Source organism: Ictidomys tridecemlineatus, chromosome 9 (genome assembly GCF_052094955.1).
Source record: "Ictidomys tridecemlineatus isolate mIctTri1 chromosome 9, mIctTri1.hap1, whole genome shotgun sequence".
In the NCBI taxonomy this organism is placed as follows: domain Eukaryota; kingdom Metazoa; phylum Chordata; class Mammalia; order Rodentia; family Sciuridae; genus Ictidomys; species Ictidomys tridecemlineatus.
In genome coordinates, this window is record NC_135485.1 from 83,027,725 (window position 1) to 83,048,511 (window position 20,787).

Genomic DNA, 20,787 nt, shown 5'->3' on the forward strand with positions numbered 1-20,787 from the left:
TAGATTAATCGAACACAGTTACCAAAATAACTAAAAATAAAAATCAATTATTCAAGTAATTTTTTCCTTTCATATCTGCAAATGAATCACCACTATTTTGAATATGTTCAATGTGTTAACTATCAGATTCTTGCCTCACCTATCCCACATCCTGTGGATACCTTCCAGTGACTTCAGAGGAAATTCTGTGGTCAAAAATACACATATGAAAAAAAAAATGAGGGTTTCACTTCTAATTGTCATAAAGGAGACATCAATTGGACAACAAAGACATAAAGTAAAGGGAAACTGGTTTGTGAATGCAAACGTAGGTACTGATACACTGTTAAACACAACAAAATAAAATATAAGATAAAAGTCTAAACTTTGTTGAGATAAAAGATGAGTGTGACCCTGGTAAAGATTTAAAAACACTCTTACGTATCTCTTCTCCAAAGCATCAAAACAGCCTTGATTCCTGTCAAGAAATAAACGTTTGATGTCAATTTGGACCACATGAAAAAAAAAAAAAAAGAGTCAAAAATATTGCCAAGTACAGAAGTAGTTTACCCTTTCTCTGCTTTTAAATATATTGAATTGATAACCATTATACCTTTCCTATTTAATTATTTTTAAATCTTCCAACATCTTTTAAATGCTTTTAGAACTTTAAGCAATTCTAAGGCAGTGGAACAACTTTTTTTTTCTCTCATAATGTTTATTACACTGAGGTACAAATGATAATAAACAAATCTTGATGTTTTTCTTAATACAAGTTTATTTTCTTTTGAAAACAAATCAGTATTTTAAAATAATCTTAAAGTATTATTGAAGAATACAACAAATTTCTAGAAAAAAAAATTTTAAAGAAAGAAATGGTTTTAAGGAAATGATCATACTAAATCAAATCTAATGGGTAATTTCAGCTATTATAAAAATTTGTTCAATTTTTGAAATTTCAGTTACTTACCATTTGATAATGTGCAGTGACCCAGGACATTTTTGTCTTCTCAAAAAATTTTTAAACTGAGATCTATAAAAATAGAAACAGTCTATTTTCATCTTCTGAGTACAGTACTGAGAATGTCCATTCTAGGATTTTTCCATTATTTTAGTTAAATAACTTATTTAGCTTTATGGCCTATAAAACATTTTGAATCTCCAAATATCATTTTAAAAATAAATCCTATTTTGATAATTATATTAGTCCCAATTTGATGACAGTTTAGCAGTCTTTCATGTTTTCAACACAGAAAAACTGGATTGAAAAATTAATTTGTTACTTCTTTACTTCTTTTCAATTTTAAGTAATCATAGTATTGAGATTAACTCTATTTACTAATTTAAAACATACACCTCAATCTCATTTCTCTCCATCTCACTTAATAAAAATGAAAAATATTTGCATGGATTATTCTCAAGATTCTTTTCTTCCCTAAATACTTGGGTTTCAGATGGAAATAATGTTTGGTAATAAAGCAAGTGTTTAGGGAAGAAAATAAATATTATATTAAAAGTGTCTTGATTAAGATCAGTCAAAAGTCAATCACTGATTTGTTATAATTTTGTATGAGTCAACTACCTTTTCATATTGTTTTCCTACCCTAAAATAGACATCATCTCTTCTTCAATTGAAGAATATGAAAATCATTCCAGGTTGGCATAACATTTAAAAATTATTAGAAAGAAAATGATATAGGAGAATTGAGCATTTTAATAATGTGGGTTACTTTAAGTACAAATGGTGAGAAGGAGACAAAATCTCTACTATAACTGTCAAAGGAATGGTTTTACCCCCATGTCTAGGATAGTGACTGACATATAGTAAGTGCTTAATTACCTAAAACATTTCCTTCACAATTCCATATTATAAATACGAGAAGAAACTGTAATGAGATGCTATATATAAACATTTACTACTACAGATTTATATACCATATTTTTAAAAAAAAATATCATATAATACAAGTTATCATGATCACAATATCATGCTGACATTTTTACAGTACACCTGCATTTCACTGATGCTTCCATTGAAAATTAAATACTACTTAAAAATTCAATTGGGATAAGGCTAAGTTATGCCATAAAATATGAATGTGAGAGAGTTAAATTTAGATTAAAAAAATAACCTCTTAACAAGGAAACTTATTAATTTTCCAAATGACAGTTCCCATTTTTATAACAAACCAAAAAAGATTCAAATTCCAGCTTTTAAAAAAAAGACACTAATATTTTGAAAAACTGAAGAATCCCAGGTACATTTTTTTAATATGAAGGAAGGAAAGGAGCCAGAAATAGCTTATGATACAAGGCAATAAGGTGATATGTTTAAGGGCACAAGAAACAAAAGGAGTGAAATTGGCAATTGAGAAAAAGACAGAACTAGTAAGAATAGTAATTTGTCTAAATATCCTTAAAAATCAACAAATAGATTTGCCCTTTTCCCCCAGCATAGTTATATATGTTAATAGGGAACAGAGTTTTTCACCTGATTCCTTTGAACTTTCTCAAAGAACAAATTCAAATAAAGTGAAGACTAAAGTGAATCTTTAGCATCAGATTTTGTTCTGGCTATTATTTTACAGGTATAGCTTAGAAATACTACTACGCTTGTCCATACAGATATATTTTTTTCATTTGTGACTTGTCAAAAATTAATGTTTCTTTTAAGAAAAACCACTAAAATAGTGAAATTAAAATGGAAAATGGATTAGCAATTTAGTCTTGTAGACTCATGAGTTGCAATTAGTACATTGTGAGAAATGAATTTACTCCTGCTAAATTGAGAAAATGGCTATAACAACCAAAGCAACTATTTTAATTAAATTTTACCATCCAAATGGCTTTCTCCATAAGAACTCTCTGGGAACAGGCCCCTTAGGTATCTTATGCATGAGCTAGAAGTAGCAAAAAGTTTCTTCACCGTTATCAGTGTCTCATGCTCATTAGTAATTTGGGATGGAAAAATTGTTTCCTAGAAAAAAAATAAGGTGAAAAAAATTAGTATTTTTAAATATATTCATCCCACCAACCATACTATTATCATAGCTAGGATAGAAAGTTATTTTATTTCAAGTTTGATACATTTAGAGGTAATAAAATGGAAAAAGGGCTTTATATTGCATTATATTATGTAGTCAGTGCTAGAGCACTTGCCTAACTTGAGAGGTTCAATCCCCAACATTTCGAAAGGGGGAAAAAGGAGCTGGGGCTGTGGTCAGCAGAGGTGCACTTTTCTGGCACGTGTGAGGCACTACGTTCGATTCTTGTTATTAGTAGGTTGCACATTTGTATACTTTCTTAGGCACTACGTTCGATTCTTGTTATTAGTAGGTTGCACATTTGTATACTTTCTTAGTCACTACAATTTATTAGTAAATCCAGAACCAACAATTTTTCATTTTTGCAATCATTTACAGATATGCATAGGGCAGCAACAAATTTGTCATCTGAAGCTCATGTTACCATGTTTACAGCATGATAGCTGAAATAAATCCACTCTCTTTCTTCTCAGTTCAGCTATCATGCTGTAAACATGTGTACTTTTCTTAACTCTACTTAGTGTCGAATCATTTAACCCTTTTGGGCTTCCTTTTATGATTTTGCTATTTAAAATGCCCCCATGCATAAGGAAATGCTGATTGATTCCTACGTTCCTGTGATATCCCTCAGAGAAAAAAAATGCATGTGTTAGATAACTTTCTTTTAGGCATGAATAAGTATGTGCATGTGTGAGTGTGTGTGTGTGTGTGTGTGTGTGTGTGTGTGTGTGTGTATGTATATATATTCACAGATAATTGTACACATTTGTAACAGCAAGGAAAAAGGTGTAGAAATAAGCAGGTGAAGTTCTTAACAGCATAACCTCGGAGGGTGATTAGAGGGTAGAAGGATAACAGTAAGGGAGTATAGTAGAATGATTAAGGGGATGGACAGTACAGTCAAAGATTCAGGTTTAAGTCCTTATTCTGTTACTAGAAAACTGTATGGTCTTGGTCATAGGTAAGAAAGTTTTTCTGTCAAAGGGCTTCATAGTAAATACTTTAGGTTTTGCAGTTGATTTTGCCATTTTATCATGTAGGAAGCTGTGGACACTCTTAATTGAATAGGAGTAGATTATGTTCCAACAAAACTTTATTTACAATGTATGGTGGAAAGTTCCTGATATTTATTTCTCTGCAACCTATTTCTATCATCTGTAAAATATAGATAACACTGACAACTACTTAAAAATATTTTTTAGTGATACATATTTTGTTGATTTGTTGCTGAGAGTAAATGAGTTAATATTTTAAAGTGCTTAAATAGTGCCTGGTTCAACAGTTTAATATTTTTCATGTATTGTTTCAATTGTTACAACAAGCATGTATTACTCTGATAATCTGTAAAATATTAAATAAAACCAAAAATAAAATAAAGAGAACACTTGAGCCAGGTGCATTGGTGCATGCCTGTAACCCCAGCAACTTAGGAGGCTGAGGCAGGATCCTAAATTCAAAGGCAGCCTCAGCAACTCACTAAGGCAATAAGCAACTTAGGGAGACCCTGTCTCAAAATGAAATACGAAAAGGGCTGGGATGTGGCTCAGTGGTCGAGTGACCCTGGGTTCAATCCCCAATACTAGAGAGAAGAGGGGGGAGGAGTGGGGAGAGGGGAAAACACCAGTAACCTCATGGAATTTACAATCCAATCAAAAAGAAAAGACATGGACATAAAAGAGAAGTTAGCATACCAGACAGTAGAGACTAAGTAGTAAATGAGTGGAGAGACACTAGAGGCTCCAGGAAGAGAAGGTGAGCTATTGGTTACCTGATCCAGGTATGAAGTATGAAGTATGAAGGCTTTGTAGGCAAAAGGAGACCTAGTTCGGTCCTGAAAAAAGGTAGTATTTGAACAAGTGGCAAGAAAGAGGAATACAATTAGTCCAGGCAATGAAGCAAGAAATGCTGTGACATATCTGGGACACAGGTACCAGGTTGAAATCATGATGCTGAGAGTTCAAGCAGGGTATAATTGGAATAAAAAGGGGAAAGGACATAGAAACCAAGATGTAGCAAATCTAAAATGCCCCATAAAAATGTATTTAATCCTTAAAGAAACAGGAAATTCCTGAAATTTGGATAGGAAAGTTTTCTTCTATTATTATATGCTTGAGTTAAAAAAAAAATCTCCAGCTCTAGGACCACCAGAAGTATCTTATATGTGTAGCAAAGTAGTAGTACTTAAATCTGATGTTGTTCTTTAAAATATTTTTATTTTTTTTTAAATTTTAGCCAGGTTCAGTAGTGCCACGCCTGTAATTCCAGCAGATTGGGAGGCTCAGACAGGAGGATCACAAGATCAAAGGCAGCCTCAGCAAAAGTGAGGTGCTAAGCAACTCAGTGAGACCATGTCTCTAAATAAAATAGAAAATAGGGCTGGGGATGTAGCTCAGTGGTGAAATGCCCCTGAGTTCAGTCCCTGGTACCCCACTTTCCAAAAAAGATTTTTAAAATTATATATATATATATATATATATATATATATATATATATGATAGTACAGTCTATTTTGACATATTATACATACACAGAGTATAACTTATTCTAATTAGAATCCCATTCTTGTGGTTGTGTAGGATGTGGAGTTTCACTGGCTGTGTACTCATATATAACAGAAAAGTTATGTCTGATGCATTCTACTGTCTTTCCTATTTCCATCCCCCACCCTTTCCTTCATTTCCATTTGTGTAATCTAATGCTTCTATTCTTCCCTCCTCCCCCTCCTTATTATGTGTTAGCATTCACATATCAGACGGAACATTTGGCCTTTGGTTTTCTAGGATTGGCTTATTTCACTTAACATGATAGTAAATAGTTCCATCCATTTACCGTAAATGCCACAATTTCATTCTTCTTTATGGCTTAGTAATACTATACATTTGCTTTATCTATCCATCTGTTGAAGGGCATCTAGGTTGGTTCAATAGCTTAGATACTGTGAATTGAGTTACTATAAACATTGATGTGGCTTTTACTATAACATGCTGATTTCAAGTCCTTTGGGTATATTCTGAGGATAACGGGTCAATTGGTGATTCCATTCCAAGTTTTCTGAGGAATCTTCATACTGTTTTCTATGGTGGTTACAGCAATTTGCAGTCCCACTAGCAATTTCCTTGCCAACATTTACTGTTACTTGTATTCTTGATAATTGCCATTCTGACTGGGGTGAGATGGAATCTCAGTGTAGTTTTGATTTGCATTTCATTAATTGCTAGAGATGTTGAATATTTTTATATACTTTTGACAATTCATATTTTTTTCTTCTGAGAAATGCCTATTCAATGCCTATTCTGTGAAGTGCCTATTCAGTGCCTATTTAGTGCCCATTCATTGATTGGGTTGTTTTTTGAGTTCTTTATATATTTAGTATATTAATGTTCTGAGGTGCAAGTGGAAAAGATTTTCTCCAATTCTTGGGAGAAAAGCAAAGAATCTTGTTAGTTGGATACCATTCCATTTATTGATACTTCATTTTACTTCTTGTGCTCTAGGAGTCTTACTGAGGAAGTCTGTTCCTAAGCCAACATGATGGAGATGCAGGCCTACATTTTCTTCTGGTAGCTATAGGGTCTCTGGTTTAATGCTTAGGTCCTTGATCTACTTTGAATTGAGTTTTGTGTAGGGTGAGAGATAGGAGATAAATTTCATTTACTGTATATGGATTTCCAGTTTTCTCAGCACCACTTATTGAAGAGGCTATATTTTCTTTAATGTATGTTTTTGGTGCCTTATCTAATATAAGATAACTGTATTTGTGTGGGTTTGTCTCTGTGTCTTCTATTCTGTTCTATTGGTCATCATGTCTATTTTTATGCTGATGCTTTTTGTTAGTGTAGCTCTGTACTATAATTTAAAGTCTGGTATTGTGATGCCTCCTGCGTCACTTTTCTCACTAAAGATTAGTTTGACTATTCTGGGCCTCTTATTTTGCTAAATGTATTTCATGACTGCTTTTTCTAGTTCTGTGAAGAACACCATTGGAGTTTTAGTAGGAATTGTATCAAATCTGTATGGTATTAATTCTGCCTATCCAAGAACATGGGAGGTCTTTGCATCTTCTAAGGTCTTTTTCAATTTCTTTCTTTAGTGTTCTGCAGTTTACATTTTAAAGATTTTCACCTCTATTGTTAGATTGATTTCCACTATTTTTTTGAGGCTATTGTGAATGGGATAGTTTTCCTAATTTCTCTTTCAGCTGATTCATCATTGGTGTATAGGAACACAATTGACTGCTAATTTTATATCTTGTTACTTTGCTGAATTTATTTATGAATTTTCTAAAAGCTTTTTGGTGCAGTGTTTTTGGTCTTCTAAATATAGAATATCGTTGGCAAATAGAAGTAGTTTGAGGTCTTCTTTTCCTATTCTTTTTGCCTAACTGCTCTGGCTAGGGTTGATGAAGTCTTTTTTTTTTTTAAATGACAGCAGAATGCATTACAATTCTTATTACACACATATACCACAATTTTTCCTATATCTGGTTGTATATAAAGTATGTTGACACCAATTCGTGTCTTCATATGTACTTTGGATAATGATGTCTATCACATTCCACCATCCTTGCTAACCCTCTTTCCCTCCCACTCCTCTGCCCTATCTAGAATTCATCAGTTCTTTCCATGTTTCCCTTCCTTACCCCATTATGACTAAGCCTCCTTATATCAGAGAAAATATATGGCATTTGTTTGTTGGGGTTGGCTAATTTCACTTAGCATTATCTTAGCATTATCTTAGCATTATCTTCTCCAATGCCATCCAGAAAAAAGGAGCACAAATGTGAGGAGGAGGAGGAGGAGGTGGAGGAGGTGGAGGAGGAGGAGGAGGAGGAGAAAAAAGGAGCACAATGTCAGGCAGACCAGGCAAACAAAGGGAAATGCCCAAACACAGGCCAGATTGAAAACCAAGAGGTTCTTTATTGTCTCAGGGAAAATGGAGAGAAATGTCTCTGAAACCAAGCTCAAACGCAGAGGGAGAGGAAAATGGGCTTTCAACATAAAGAATAAGGGAAAAAGAAGACAAAAACTGCATCATAAATAGGAATGGAGCACTGAATTCATTAAAATACAGTACCAGGGTTTAAAAAAAAAAAAACCAACCTATGGCCATTAAGGTTAAACCAATAAAATACGAATGTTATCCACCTATTATGGGCCAGGCTAAATGGCTAATGACCAAACACATTCCATTTTACTTTGAGACGCCATGTCATGTAAGAAATGCTTCTCCCATGGGAAAGCCCCACCTCTGTGCCCATTAATAGTTACCTAGCATAGCATACTTGGCAACACAAAGTAGCAATTCTTATACAATTGTACTCTTTGGTTTCCATTTTTCTTGGTCAATGTACCTTGTCAGAGATTGATTGTCTAGACATGAGTAACCTTTTTCTAACTTGTACTGAACAGAGTCATTTTGATCCCCACTTCCCTTCTGCTTGCTTGCTGCTCTGCCAACCTGGAAAGTCCTGTGGGAAATGCCAATGTACCCATTGCATTGTCTCACTAACTGCCCAATTCAGCTTCTGTACAAGCTTGCTTGCAGCTACATCAACCCAGATGAATTTTTTTGCCTTTAAATATCCTAAAATGCTCAGGCTCAGGGCTGTTCCTCCCAGAGGCAGTGATAGTCCTGTGGGGAGCAGACCGACTGGTTAAATAAAGACTCTTCAAAATGGACAAAACTGGGACTTGTGTTTTCTGAGGGACCTGCCTTGATGTTTAAAAAATAATATAACAAAAACATGGAGATAGTGAGACTGTAAAGACAATTATTTCCCTTTTATAATATATTGCCCCAAATTGAAATGAATAGTTAGCAGACAATCATTCCTATTTATTTTTCCTAATTTTATTATCTTTGGAGACATATGACTTTATCTTGGGGCAAATATTTAACAATTTTGGTCTTTTTGTTTTACTTCTGTTTCTTAATTAGCCTAAAATTAATTAAATTTAGTACTTCTAATTAAAGTGGAAAAAATAATGGTGTAAAGTAAGATCTGGCTATGTGTGCACATTAAGAAATATTGATGTTTATAAAACACAGAGAACAATAATTTTGGATGAGAGGGTGTAGGAGTATTGTTCAGATTTCATTCATACTATTCTGTACTGATTTATTTAAAGAAGGTGTAACCATTTTAAAAAAACAGAATAGTTAGTAACTCTTTACTACAAAAATATGAAGCCAAATATGTTCACGTAACTATATGAATGGATTTCAGAAGTTGGGCTCAATGAGGACAGTATTTAAATCCTCCCTCAGAGACATCCCTCAGCAGCTTGGGTTTGCTTAGCAAGCACTTTTTATCGGGTGTTATTCGGTGGAAAGAAATATAATTAAAAACTAATTTAGATTCATGACCCTGAAACCAAGGAACTTTTAGGGGAAAATGTTAGAAAAAGAAATACAAAACAAGAAAGAAAGGGATAAGCAAAGCACAGAGGATATTTAGGCCAATGAAATTCTTCTGTATAAAGGTGACTTTGCCATTATTAAAATAATTATTAAAACAATGGCAAAGTCACAGTCTGTTTGTGAGAACCCAAAGAATATACACAACAAGGGTGAACCCTAAGTAAACCATTGGGATGAGGATGTGTCAATGGAGGTTGACCAAGTATAATAACACATACACCCATGAGGCACAGAATGTAAATAGAGGTGAAGATTGTGGAGGGGTGGGATAGGGGCTTGGGGGGGTCTCTGTACACCAGCTCAATTTTACTGTGAACTTAAAAACTGCTCTAAACATAAAGCTAAATAATTGCAAACATATGAAGCAAGTGATAAGACAGTGTATTACTAAGAAACTTTTTTTGAAATGTTCACAAATCCATGCTCTTAGTGCTATAAAGACAGTGACATGATAAAGTATTAAGGTTTTCTCAGAAAACTCCATAGGGGAGGTCTTAAAATAATAAGTTTTATCCTTTGCAAAGACAAGAACAGAGAACATTGAAAATACTGATTAGGCAAGAAAAAAATCTGTATTTTCAACATCATTTGCAGCCACACCTATCCTGCATCTCATCAGATGAGGTTTCTGCTCCAGTTATTTGGTAGACTAATGTTTAGTGGCCTGTGAAAATAAAAGAACCCCTGTAGACATGGTTAGAATTTGTTTTTATGCATATTAGAACTGTGTTTCCTACCATGCTTGACTCAGAAAAAGGAGAGGGACAGACAAATTTTTTGTTTGATTATACCATCATCAGAGAAATACTATTTAGAATTATTTTTTTCAGCTGGACTCACTCATCCCACATTACCAAGTCTATTTATCAGAGGGCTCCTCAGGGAAATACTCAGTTTTCACACATAACGTAAAGGAAGGAAACGCCTACATCAAGAGCAGTGAGTTCTCATGCTGAATGACTTAATTCTCATATGAACATCAAGATTACCATCAGAATTACAATGGCTGAGAAAGGCTGAAAGTCATTGTAGTTGTTGTTATTATTATTACTACTACTACTACTAGTACTATTTTTTAAAATTGTGTACCTCTTTATTATTACTACTACTACTACTAATAATAATAGTAATTTTTTAAATTGTGTGGCTGGGAATCCTCTTCAGGGAAAGTGGGCATATGAAAGTGTGTGGGAAGAGCTATGGTGGGTCCCCTATTGATTTCAGGAAATCACAGGGTTCTACTGTGTGCTTAACCACACAAGCTCACTCATTCAATTCCAAGAGCCAAGTAAACAGGTTGACTATCCTACAATTTGACAAATTAAGTGGTTTCCAGATATCAAGAGGAAGCACTTGGGGGAGGATTACAAGTATTTTTGTTGTTGTTCTTGTTGTTTTGTTTCCTATTAGGAAAATCTCACAATAACAATGACAATTTAGACTTACACTCTGAAGTTCAATTCTGATTGGATGTTGTTTCAGAACTCTCAACTGATTAGAACAGACTGGTGGCATTTGTTTTCATTTCAGAATGTTTTCCACAAGTTAGGACCTATCTAGAGCTATGCCGACCAAAAGGAGGCAAGCAAAGTTAAAACTACACTTCAGATACTATTTGAATTAGACATGGGATTTAAGTGGGAGAATCAGATGAGGAAGAGCTAGCTACTGCCACTTGACTGGCTAAGGGCTCAGGGGTGAGATCTTTCCTGTGCACTGGTTCAACAGCTACAAAAAGGCCTCACAAAGAATGACCTTCCCCAAATACATAGAGGCCTTTTTATCCAAGTACACATAAGTAGCAGAAACCTACTAGATGTATCTTTCATACAGATTGAATGAAATTCAGTAAATCTGAATTATTCATTCATTGAAAACTTACTCAGAAAATATGAAACAGGAGGGATATAATGGGTACAGTAAGGACTGCAAAGATCCATAGGAAGGTCACTGTTTCCAAGGAGCTAACAACTTAATGGCAAAGAGAGAGCAGAATGTTCGCAAAGATGCCTCATAGGGAACTTAAACATCCTGATTCTAATAGAACATCAAGAATATCACCACTGTCTGGGAACAGCTATATTTAAGGTCCTTTCTCCCAGTTTTCTTTTTTTCATGGTATACAGCAGGGCATAAATTGGTAGCTTAATAAGCACTTCTGACCACACTGGCACAAAATAGGCCACTCTGTTCCACTGCTTGCCAGGTTAGGCTGTCAGCTGCAGTCCTTCCCAGTAATCACCTGCCGTTTGTTTTGGACAGGTTTCTACCCTAATTGACTTATCTCAGATCCCACCATTTCCTGTCCCTGTTATCACGAAGGACACAGAAATCTATACCTCTGGCACCTGCACTGTCAACACCAGGTAAACTCCTCATGACATTACAGAGCTGGGTGCTTCTCGGTGGTTCCTACATGGGCAAAATACAGACTGGATGATTTGACATTTGGATTCCATCCAAGATGAATGGCTGGAACTGTGGGGCTAGATATGCCTTGGCTTGTATGTTAGCTGTGCCATTTATGAGCAACCTTCTTAACCCTTCTGGGCCTCAGTCTCTTTATCTATAAAATAGAAATCACTCTACTATACAAAGCTAAAGAAAGATTTAACTGAAATAACATGGTGATGATAATTTAATAAAAGACATTTAAAAGTTTTTAAATACAGCTTTATCTGATTGCTTTATGCAGAAAATTACCTGTAATAAAAAAAGGGGGAGGGTGTCTTAAGCACATGAAGCGGAAGAAACATTAAATTCACAGTTAACAGGAATGCTAAGATTCCTCGAAAGGTTAAAAGGCTGGCCATAGACGGTATGAAGCCTTTTTATTCCTGATTTCTGTGCAATTTATACCAATTTTACAGCATCTCAGTTACTTGATTAATGATCTCTGACTAACAGTTGTCAGAATTTTCTGAAATACTGCATCGACTGTATATTCCCTTGCTGTCAAAAGCGATGTCAGGTTATTTGCTCAGGGTATTAGCTAAATGTTCAACTTGTTGACCTTAAGATTTAGCAATCAAGTAATTACAGAACTGAAAACTTAAATGCCACATAAATGAGAGAAGACATATTCAGACAAGAGTTAAAGCCAGATGAGAAAGAAAGGCTGGGGCAATCTATCATAAATGACGCAGATACTGATGATTACACAAGACATGTTCCCTTTGATTCTTACGCTTACAGAGCTTTTAAAAAGTATCAGGTGCTGTGGGGGGACAAGAGGTATAAAGATTAATAAGATGCTATCCTTCTCACCTTTAGCCTGTTGTCAATAATATGGCAAATGAGACCATATGTGCTATAAAATATTTAAGACATTTACTCTTTCTTCCAAGGAGTATACATAATTGCACATAAATTGTGCACATACTTGCATAAATCTCTCTAGTCCTGTATAAGAACTCAAAGCACTTTATAGACATTAACCTAACAATCCAATAATGTAACCAAATGAGGTAACACAGTGATTTAAATTATAATTAAGTCCACCTTTGTTCACAATGTAAGACTTCACAAAAGTACAAACAGGAGTAAATTTTTAGAAGTTATGCATTACAGATTATTCAACTATTTCTCTTGGCAAAATATTATGCCCTAAAAAATATTCAGTGTGCATGTGTGTATGTGTGTATATATACATGTGAAGTCACAGAATTTATTTTAGATAAATTTTGAAAAAATGAGAGAAACAAACTAAAGGTCTAGAATCTACAATCAAATATCAAAGATGGGCTGGGCATAGTGGTGCAGGTCTATAATCCCAGCAGCTAGGGAGACTGAGACAGGAGGATCTCAAGTTCAAAGCCAGCCTCAGCAAAAATGTGAGGTGCTAAGTAACTCAGTGAGTCCCTATCTCTAAAAAAAATATAAAATAGGGCTAGGGATGTGGCTCAGCACTCCAGTGTCCCTGATTTCAATTCCCAGTAACCCTCCCCAAGAAAAAAAAATCAAAGATGATATTCCTTTTTGAAGGATTTGTGGTAAATAATAAATGAAATAATGAAAATTTGGACTCAATTTCTAGAGCTGAAAGGACTCTAATATAAAAAACTTAGCAGAAATAAATCATGATAGAAAAAAATTTAAAAAGAATAAAAAAGGAAAAATTTTAAATTTTAAGGTCTGACAGGATAAAAGAAATTGCTAACCATTGCCCATTTGCATGATTTGTTTTCTGAATATGTACTTCATACTTAGAAAATTCAAGCAATATTTCTCAACACAATATTTTTTTTTTAAATTCTGTCATGCAACACCAATTGCTTATATGGACAAAAACCAAATGACCATCATGTAACAAAAATTAGTATTCTAAATATATTAAAAGTATTCATGCATATTTTTGTTTTATCTCTGAAAAATAAACATTAAATTTATTATTCCTAAATGATATTTGTAGGGGCTTAAATAAGCAGAAGCTCGGAAGTGTCTCTTATTCTGACACTAGTGACAACAGTGAAGCACAGGCACGCCAGCAAACTCAGGCAGGTCAGAGCTCAGTCATTAGAATAGGAAAGGGGTATCTTCATTTTGCATTCTAGACTTACAGTCATGTTAGAGTGTATCTGTGGTCGTTTTTAGGAGTCTATCTCACTTTCCTGGAAGCAAGATTCACTTGACATGCCAAGATTTCACTTGGGCATGGTGGTGCAGGCCTATAATCCCAGCAGCTAGAGAGGCTGAGACAGGAGGATCTCAAGTTCAAAGCCGGCCTCAGCAAAAAGTGAGGCGCTAAGTAACTCAGTGAGACCCTATCTCTAAATGAAATACAAAATAGGGCTGTGGATGTGGCTCAGAAGTTCCTTCCAAGCATATCAGAATATTGACTGAGGAAGAAAACCAAGGTCATCAGACAAACACAGATAACTATGGGCCCAATTTAGTCTAAGGGCAGCCACTTTTAATTTCTACTAAATACCATTCCCCACCATCAAAATAAACAAGTTTGCACAATGTAAGTATTAAACTACCAAGTATGGGTACTGGCTAATATAGGTCTTCTAAGGTGCTGATCTGCAGAGAAACTGGGGACTCAGCAGTACTCTTTTTTTCATTTGTTGGTGGACCTTTATTATATTTATTGATGTGTGGTGCTGAGAATTGAACTCAGTGCCTCACACATGCTAGGCAAGCGTGCTACCATTCAGCTACAACACCAACCCCTGCAGAGCTCTCTTAATGGCTGTGTGGTACAATGGTTACAAGGTTACAGAGGCAAAGAAAGGCTTAACTAACTAGCTTTATAATACTGGGTAACTGAGTTGGACAAATGTCCCTAAAAACCCTTGACAAAAGTGTGAGCAAGATGCTTCAAACAAGAAAGCTACAGAATAGTATTTAGCACAATTTATAGCACAAAGTAAATATTCAATATATGCTGTTTTGACATTTCTATAATTTATCCATGCTACAAAAATAAAATGATTTTTTGAGGATTTATTCTGCTGAACTACCATGTAAGCACTGCTGATTCATGGTACTGAACATAAAAAAGTTTTATTTTAATTATTTTATATTTTCATGAAGGACTGACAAGGAAATGCATAAAATAAGCAAAATAATTTCACAAACACACACACACACACACACACACACACACACACACACACACACACCAGTACTAAGAATATTATGCCAGAAAAAGTAAAGATAGTGGAGTGGGGTGTGGGAACAGGTGAACTAACCTGGATTAGGAGGTCAGAAGAGGCCATGCTGGTGGTGACAAAGATAATGAGATCCCAGTAACAAGAAGAACCCAGTCATATGAACATTGTGACATCTGTCATCAGTAAATGAAGCAATGACCAGACCCCTAGCAGGACAGGTGTTTGGTGGTTCAGGGAATGAAATGAAAACCAGGGTGGCTGTGAACGAGGACTAGGAAATTTACAGAGATGGTGAAGAACTACTCTCAGGATGGCTGCCCAGATGTCCCAGAACAGCGGGCATAGGTTCCTTGCAAAGACAGCCCTGTGAATCTGGTCCTTTCCCCACAGCTTGACATCACCGTATTTGCCCTTCTGCCCAAAGATGGAGACTAGGAGGAGAAAACAGGAAGCCTGGGCTATCTTCCAACAAACACCTGCTATTTGCCTTTATTTGTTTACTTGTTTTATATGCAAAGGCTGTATTGTATGAAATGCATGGCATCTCACACATCAGACAAGTGTCTTAGTAATTCTCGATCATTTTGAGCTGTCCCTTCTATATCAGGCACACGTATACTCTTTACATTAGCTCTTCTCTCTGGTTGATACACTCTTCCCTCATAAACCTGGGCAGCTCATTTCCTCACATACTTGAAGGCTCTGCTCAGAACACATTCCCACTGTATCTCCATCTCCACCACCGACTGTGCTTTATTTTTTCCCAAGGACGTATCACCTTGTAGTACACTGTAAAACATCATTTTCCCCATCCTGGAACGTAGACCCTACAAAAGACAGGGATTTCTTTGCTTTTTTTCACTGACATGCACCAAATATATAGAAGAATGCCTGCAATGTATTAGGTGCTCAGTAAACATTTACTGAATTGAAATGAAAATTCTCAAAAATAAGTTTATCAAAATAAAAAAACCCTCATTTATCTCTCGAAAATCCATAAGTGCTTTATCTACAAGACTGAAATCAGCATGGAATAATCAACAATTAACTTTTTTCTTCTAATATTCTGCTCAAAATACTCTGACCAATTCTATGGCCCATTCCTGAAGAATATTTTATGTAAAATGTATAGTTACTTGCATCACCTTTGAGTATTTCTACAGTCTCATTTTTAAGTCTGAAAAGATGGAGTCAAATAAAAAGCTTCCCTCTCTGCTCCCTAGGCTATGCCTATACCTCAGATCAGAAACTTTCTTAGGAAAGACATTCCTGATTTTTCTCACCCCCCATTTCCTCCTCTTTTCTTTCTAGGTTCCCCACACACCAGCACTGAGAATGAGGAGTAAAAATAAAGATAAATTTGTTTTAACCAGTACCATCATACTTGTGGCATCTGAACCTTCAGGGAGGCAAGTGGCCTCCTGTGAGATTCTTAGGGCTGCATTAGTGGGGACTTCTTCACGGGGAGCAATTGAAACTACATTCCACCTGGACATCAACCATGCACCCTATGATTCACCTCCAGGACTCCCCTAAACATAAGACCTAGACACCCGGGCTCTTCTATCTAGAGAGGCAGGCTTCCTGGGCAAGGTCTTAACAAATCCACCACGGCTATCTAACTGTTCAGCACCCACCATAAGCACACTCAGTATCCTTGCTCCACTGCATACAATATATCTTGATTCCTTCTGCTCAGGTAAGCCCTCTGCCTGCAGAATTCTCCAAGTCTCATAATGCTTCAAAATATAAGAATACAAGATATGGAATATTCCCTCCCCCTCCCTAACACCTCCCTCCACCGTGTGTGTGTCCGCGGGTGCACACACACACACCAGTAATCAGTCTTGAGCTATTTTTCATATAGCTGTTGGGGGATGATCAATAGACCACCTAGCCTCTCTAAGTTTTCTGGGGCTGTGTCTAGCACTTCTCTTCAAAATAAGGAATATTTGTATCACATTTTCAGCTCTGAGTTTCTACAAAAATTCCAAGAAAGATAATTCTATTACATATTATGTTACAAATGTATGTTACATGCAATTTAATTTAAAATTATCTAAATACAAGTGTTCCATGGTCTGAAAAGTGTAAGTCCACAGAAGAGATCAAGAAAATAGGACTAGAAGGGCTAGCTGTGGAGATGCGCCCTGTATAAGGGCACCTTAAAAGAGGGTTTTGTTGCTTTCTGTTGTGCCATCTTTGGGAGCTGGGGTCTTTTCTATTCCACACCAGGCCTCATCAGGTAGCCCTGATCATTAGTCTATAACATGGATTTGACATTAATATTATATAGTCAGTCTTACTATTTCAGCCAACATTCATTTCACGGGTATAATATCAATAAGGTACCTCCAACAGCCTTAGTTGTAATTTGCTATGCTAATGGTTATCTTATTGATCAATTTTATATCCTATCATTTTAAACCCAGAAAGCAGCAATATTATACCAAATACATAATATTATACCAAATACATAAGCAGACAGAAAGTATAAATGCAGTCTTCTATACAAGCTGGCCACATTATAATGTTCTACTGCTCAAACTAGGTAAAGTGAAATTTCTGTATCCATGACGTTATCAGGAGGACTATAATTAGACTTACTAAGCTTGATACTTCTAGGTACTACTCAATGAGAAAGAGGTTTCCAGGCTTAAGCTTGAAAAAAAAAATGTACATTAAACTTTACAATTACTGGAAACAAACATAAGAAGCTAAATCAGTCTAGAAAAATAAAGGTTATATCACACATCAATTCAATTCTGGCTTTAAGTGAAAGGAAAGAAATCAAAAGATGCTGACCAAACTGCTTCTCTTGAGAGACACACCACAATGTTTTCTTGTTTTTTTTAAAAACAAAAAAGGTGGAGGGAGAGACCCTTAAATATTTCATTTTTACACAAAAAATCTTATGAGATAATTCAGAAAAAAAAAGAAAAGAAAGAGAGGAAAAAAGAAAAGAAACCGTTCTAGTGTTTTCCCTAATGGAAAAATAAAATGGGGAATCAGAAATTTTTGTGTTAACTGGGAATTTTAAATTAATGCTTACTTTATTTTAGTGGAGAAACATCATCAACAAAGTGACTTAAGAATACACTGAATGTGATTAGTCCTCACCAACAATCTGAAAACATCACATGCTTCAAATGCTAACACTTAAATAATCAGAAATACATACACAGAACACAGCTGGCTGAGTCAGGTACAACACACACTCTTGCGAGTCTGCTAAACGTTGACATCCGTGTTCAGAAACCACTATGGCACGCCACAACCTTGGGCATTCATATTCCTGGTCAAACATATGAACCTAAAGAAGCAAAGCACTAAGAAACTACCTGCCTTGCATTATCAAGAAGGAAAAGGACCTGCACTTTTGTGAATAAATTCTCCCACTCTAAATACATAGTGAAGAAAGTGCAAAGAAGCACCAGAGACAATGTGAAAAGGTGGCATCCACCTGTACCCCACCACTGCGGCAGAGCTCACCCTCCTTTTTTCATCTTGTCTGCTTAAAAACTTCCAAAACTTAATCTTTCTTAAATATCTATCTTTAAAATCCAAAATCTAACCGTTGTATGCTTTTTTAGGATCATGACATCTAAAATACCAAAGCGGAAAGAAGACAGGGAACAAGGTAATAATCAACCTGCTACTCTCCAGTCTTCTGCATATGTGTATGCAGAAAGAAACCCACTGGAATAACAATGTATTATTCATGGAATTATGCTCAACATGTGGTATTAAGTAATGTTCTGATGATCAGAAAGTAAAATGGAACCAATAATTTGGGAGCAATGAGAATATTCCATGTGAAGAGTCAGGGCAGTAGAATTAGCATGCTGCCCAACCTGTACCTACAATGCAATCAACAATGCAGGGATGTCAAAGAACCCACTTGCTAGCATGCTTTAGGTGGGAGAAAGATTAAGGACTATGGGGCTAGGAAATTATTACTAGCTTATTTTGTAAGGAGGTTTAAGTTATTATTTTTTGCTATACTTATGATGCTAAAAGTTCCTGGGTTCTTAAGGGATTTTTGTTCTTGTTCTCACCTACTTTTTCCTAAAAATCTACAACAGCAAAGCTATAGATGGATAACTAAAGACCTATTGAATCAGGATATATTTCTAATAAAATATTATTGACTTATATATTTGATTGTAGGCTATTAATATACGCTGGTCCTAAACGTGAGTAGTCTGTTTAGAGATGGTATTCTAAAGGAATATATTGTATTGCTGTCTTGATGCTATACAAATAGTCAAGTATATAAATTTCTTTGAATTGTGCCAAAAATTTGATCTGCCCTACTTAAACTCTATGTGCTGAAAGGCAGTACTGGTGAAGAGGTTAGAATATGAAACTATAATTCTGGATGCAAATATCATTTCCAATATTCAACTGCTGGGTGATCTGGGACAAATTATCTAACTTCTCTGGGCCTTAGTTTCCTTATTGGAAAAACAGGGATAAAAGTATACTCTTCAAAAGAATTCATATAAGGATTAAGTGTACATGCAAAAATAAAGGCATAATGAAATCATCAGCTAATGTGATTATCATTAAGGTCATTCAATTAATGAACTTTGTGTGATAATGACTTGTGCTTATATACAGACACACAAACCATATATTCCTAAGCACAAAGCATGCATATTGACATATATGTATATATTTGTATAATACACTTTACAAAATATTATAGATGGTCACAGTCATTCGACTATCTGAAAGAAAAGAAAGCTGCAATCTTGCTGTGGCTGTTACAAATTAAAATTCCATATGTTCAGTCAATTTTTGAAATGCTGTTTTTAAAAATTCAGCAATTACAGGGAATCTGGGCAAAATTCTGCAAGGACAGCTTTTCTTCTAAATGTATTTCCAATATGAATTTGATTATTAATCAAACATTAGTATATCTGCTACATATTGAGGCATATTCTCTTGCTTATTTTCTACTTAGTTATAAAATAGAAATTTTAAGAAATGAATAAATAACTTCTAGGGCATCAAGAAGCCTACAGGACAAGCAAGCAAGTGGCCCTTGTCACGAACATGCTCCGTAACAAAACAAAACACTGCTAACCCAAAGTTGTATAACACTTTAGGACTTATAAAAAAATGTTCAAATAATATAAAACTGAAACAAAGAAAATAAAAAATAATGATACATAACAGTACAGACTTGAATCTTTATTTTCCCATCCACATACTAGAAGATTTCACGGTGTGCACATTTTCCAAATCTCTGCACTTCACAAGTGTGAGTTTCATTTATGTTCCCATTCCATTCCCGTTCCTGTTTCTTATATCATGGATACAAGTATCCAGTTTTGTGTCCTTTGCTCCATCCTGCTTGCTATTTTATTATTACCTACATCTTATTTGCCACCTGAGTAAGCATTTGCTCAGATTTTCCTATCTACTTCATCCTTTATTTCACCAATTAATTTCAACAGTAATTATAGTTTTGTTCTCTGGTCTCTAAAATGTTCCCAAAAAGCCATGAGGGGCTGGGATTGTGGCTCAGCAGTAGAGGACTTGCTTAGCATGTGCGAGACCCTGGGTTCAATCCTGAGGACCACATAAATAAATAAAATAAAGGCATTGTGTCCAACTACAACTTATTTGAAAACAAACAAACAAACAAAAAACCATAATATTAATGGAAAGCTGCCCCAAAGATATGTGCAGGATGAAATACTATTATTACCTAAAAG

At 35.3% G+C, this 20,787-nt stretch overlaps 2 long non-coding RNA genes across 2 annotated transcripts in view; one reads left to right on the forward strand and one right to left on the reverse strand.

The window, feature by feature from the left end:
• LOC144366857 (uncharacterized) overlaps window positions 1-5,469 on the forward strand; it is a 35,500-nt gene extending 30,031 nt beyond the window's left edge. The window contains exon 3 of the long non-coding RNA XR_013426001.1: window positions 5,256-5,469. This is a non-coding gene — a long non-coding RNA (uncharacterized LOC144366857). The remainder of the gene's footprint in view (window positions 1-5,255) is intronic.
• Window positions 209-20,787, reverse strand: part of LOC144366855 (uncharacterized) — a 39,998-nt gene continuing 19,419 nt past the window's right edge. The window contains exons 4-6 of the long non-coding RNA XR_013425998.1: window positions 2,815-2,956; window positions 950-1,012; window positions 209-457 (exon numbers count right to left, since the gene is read on the reverse strand). This is a non-coding gene — a long non-coding RNA (uncharacterized LOC144366855). The remainder of the gene's footprint in view (window positions 458-949; window positions 1,013-2,814; window positions 2,957-20,787) is intronic.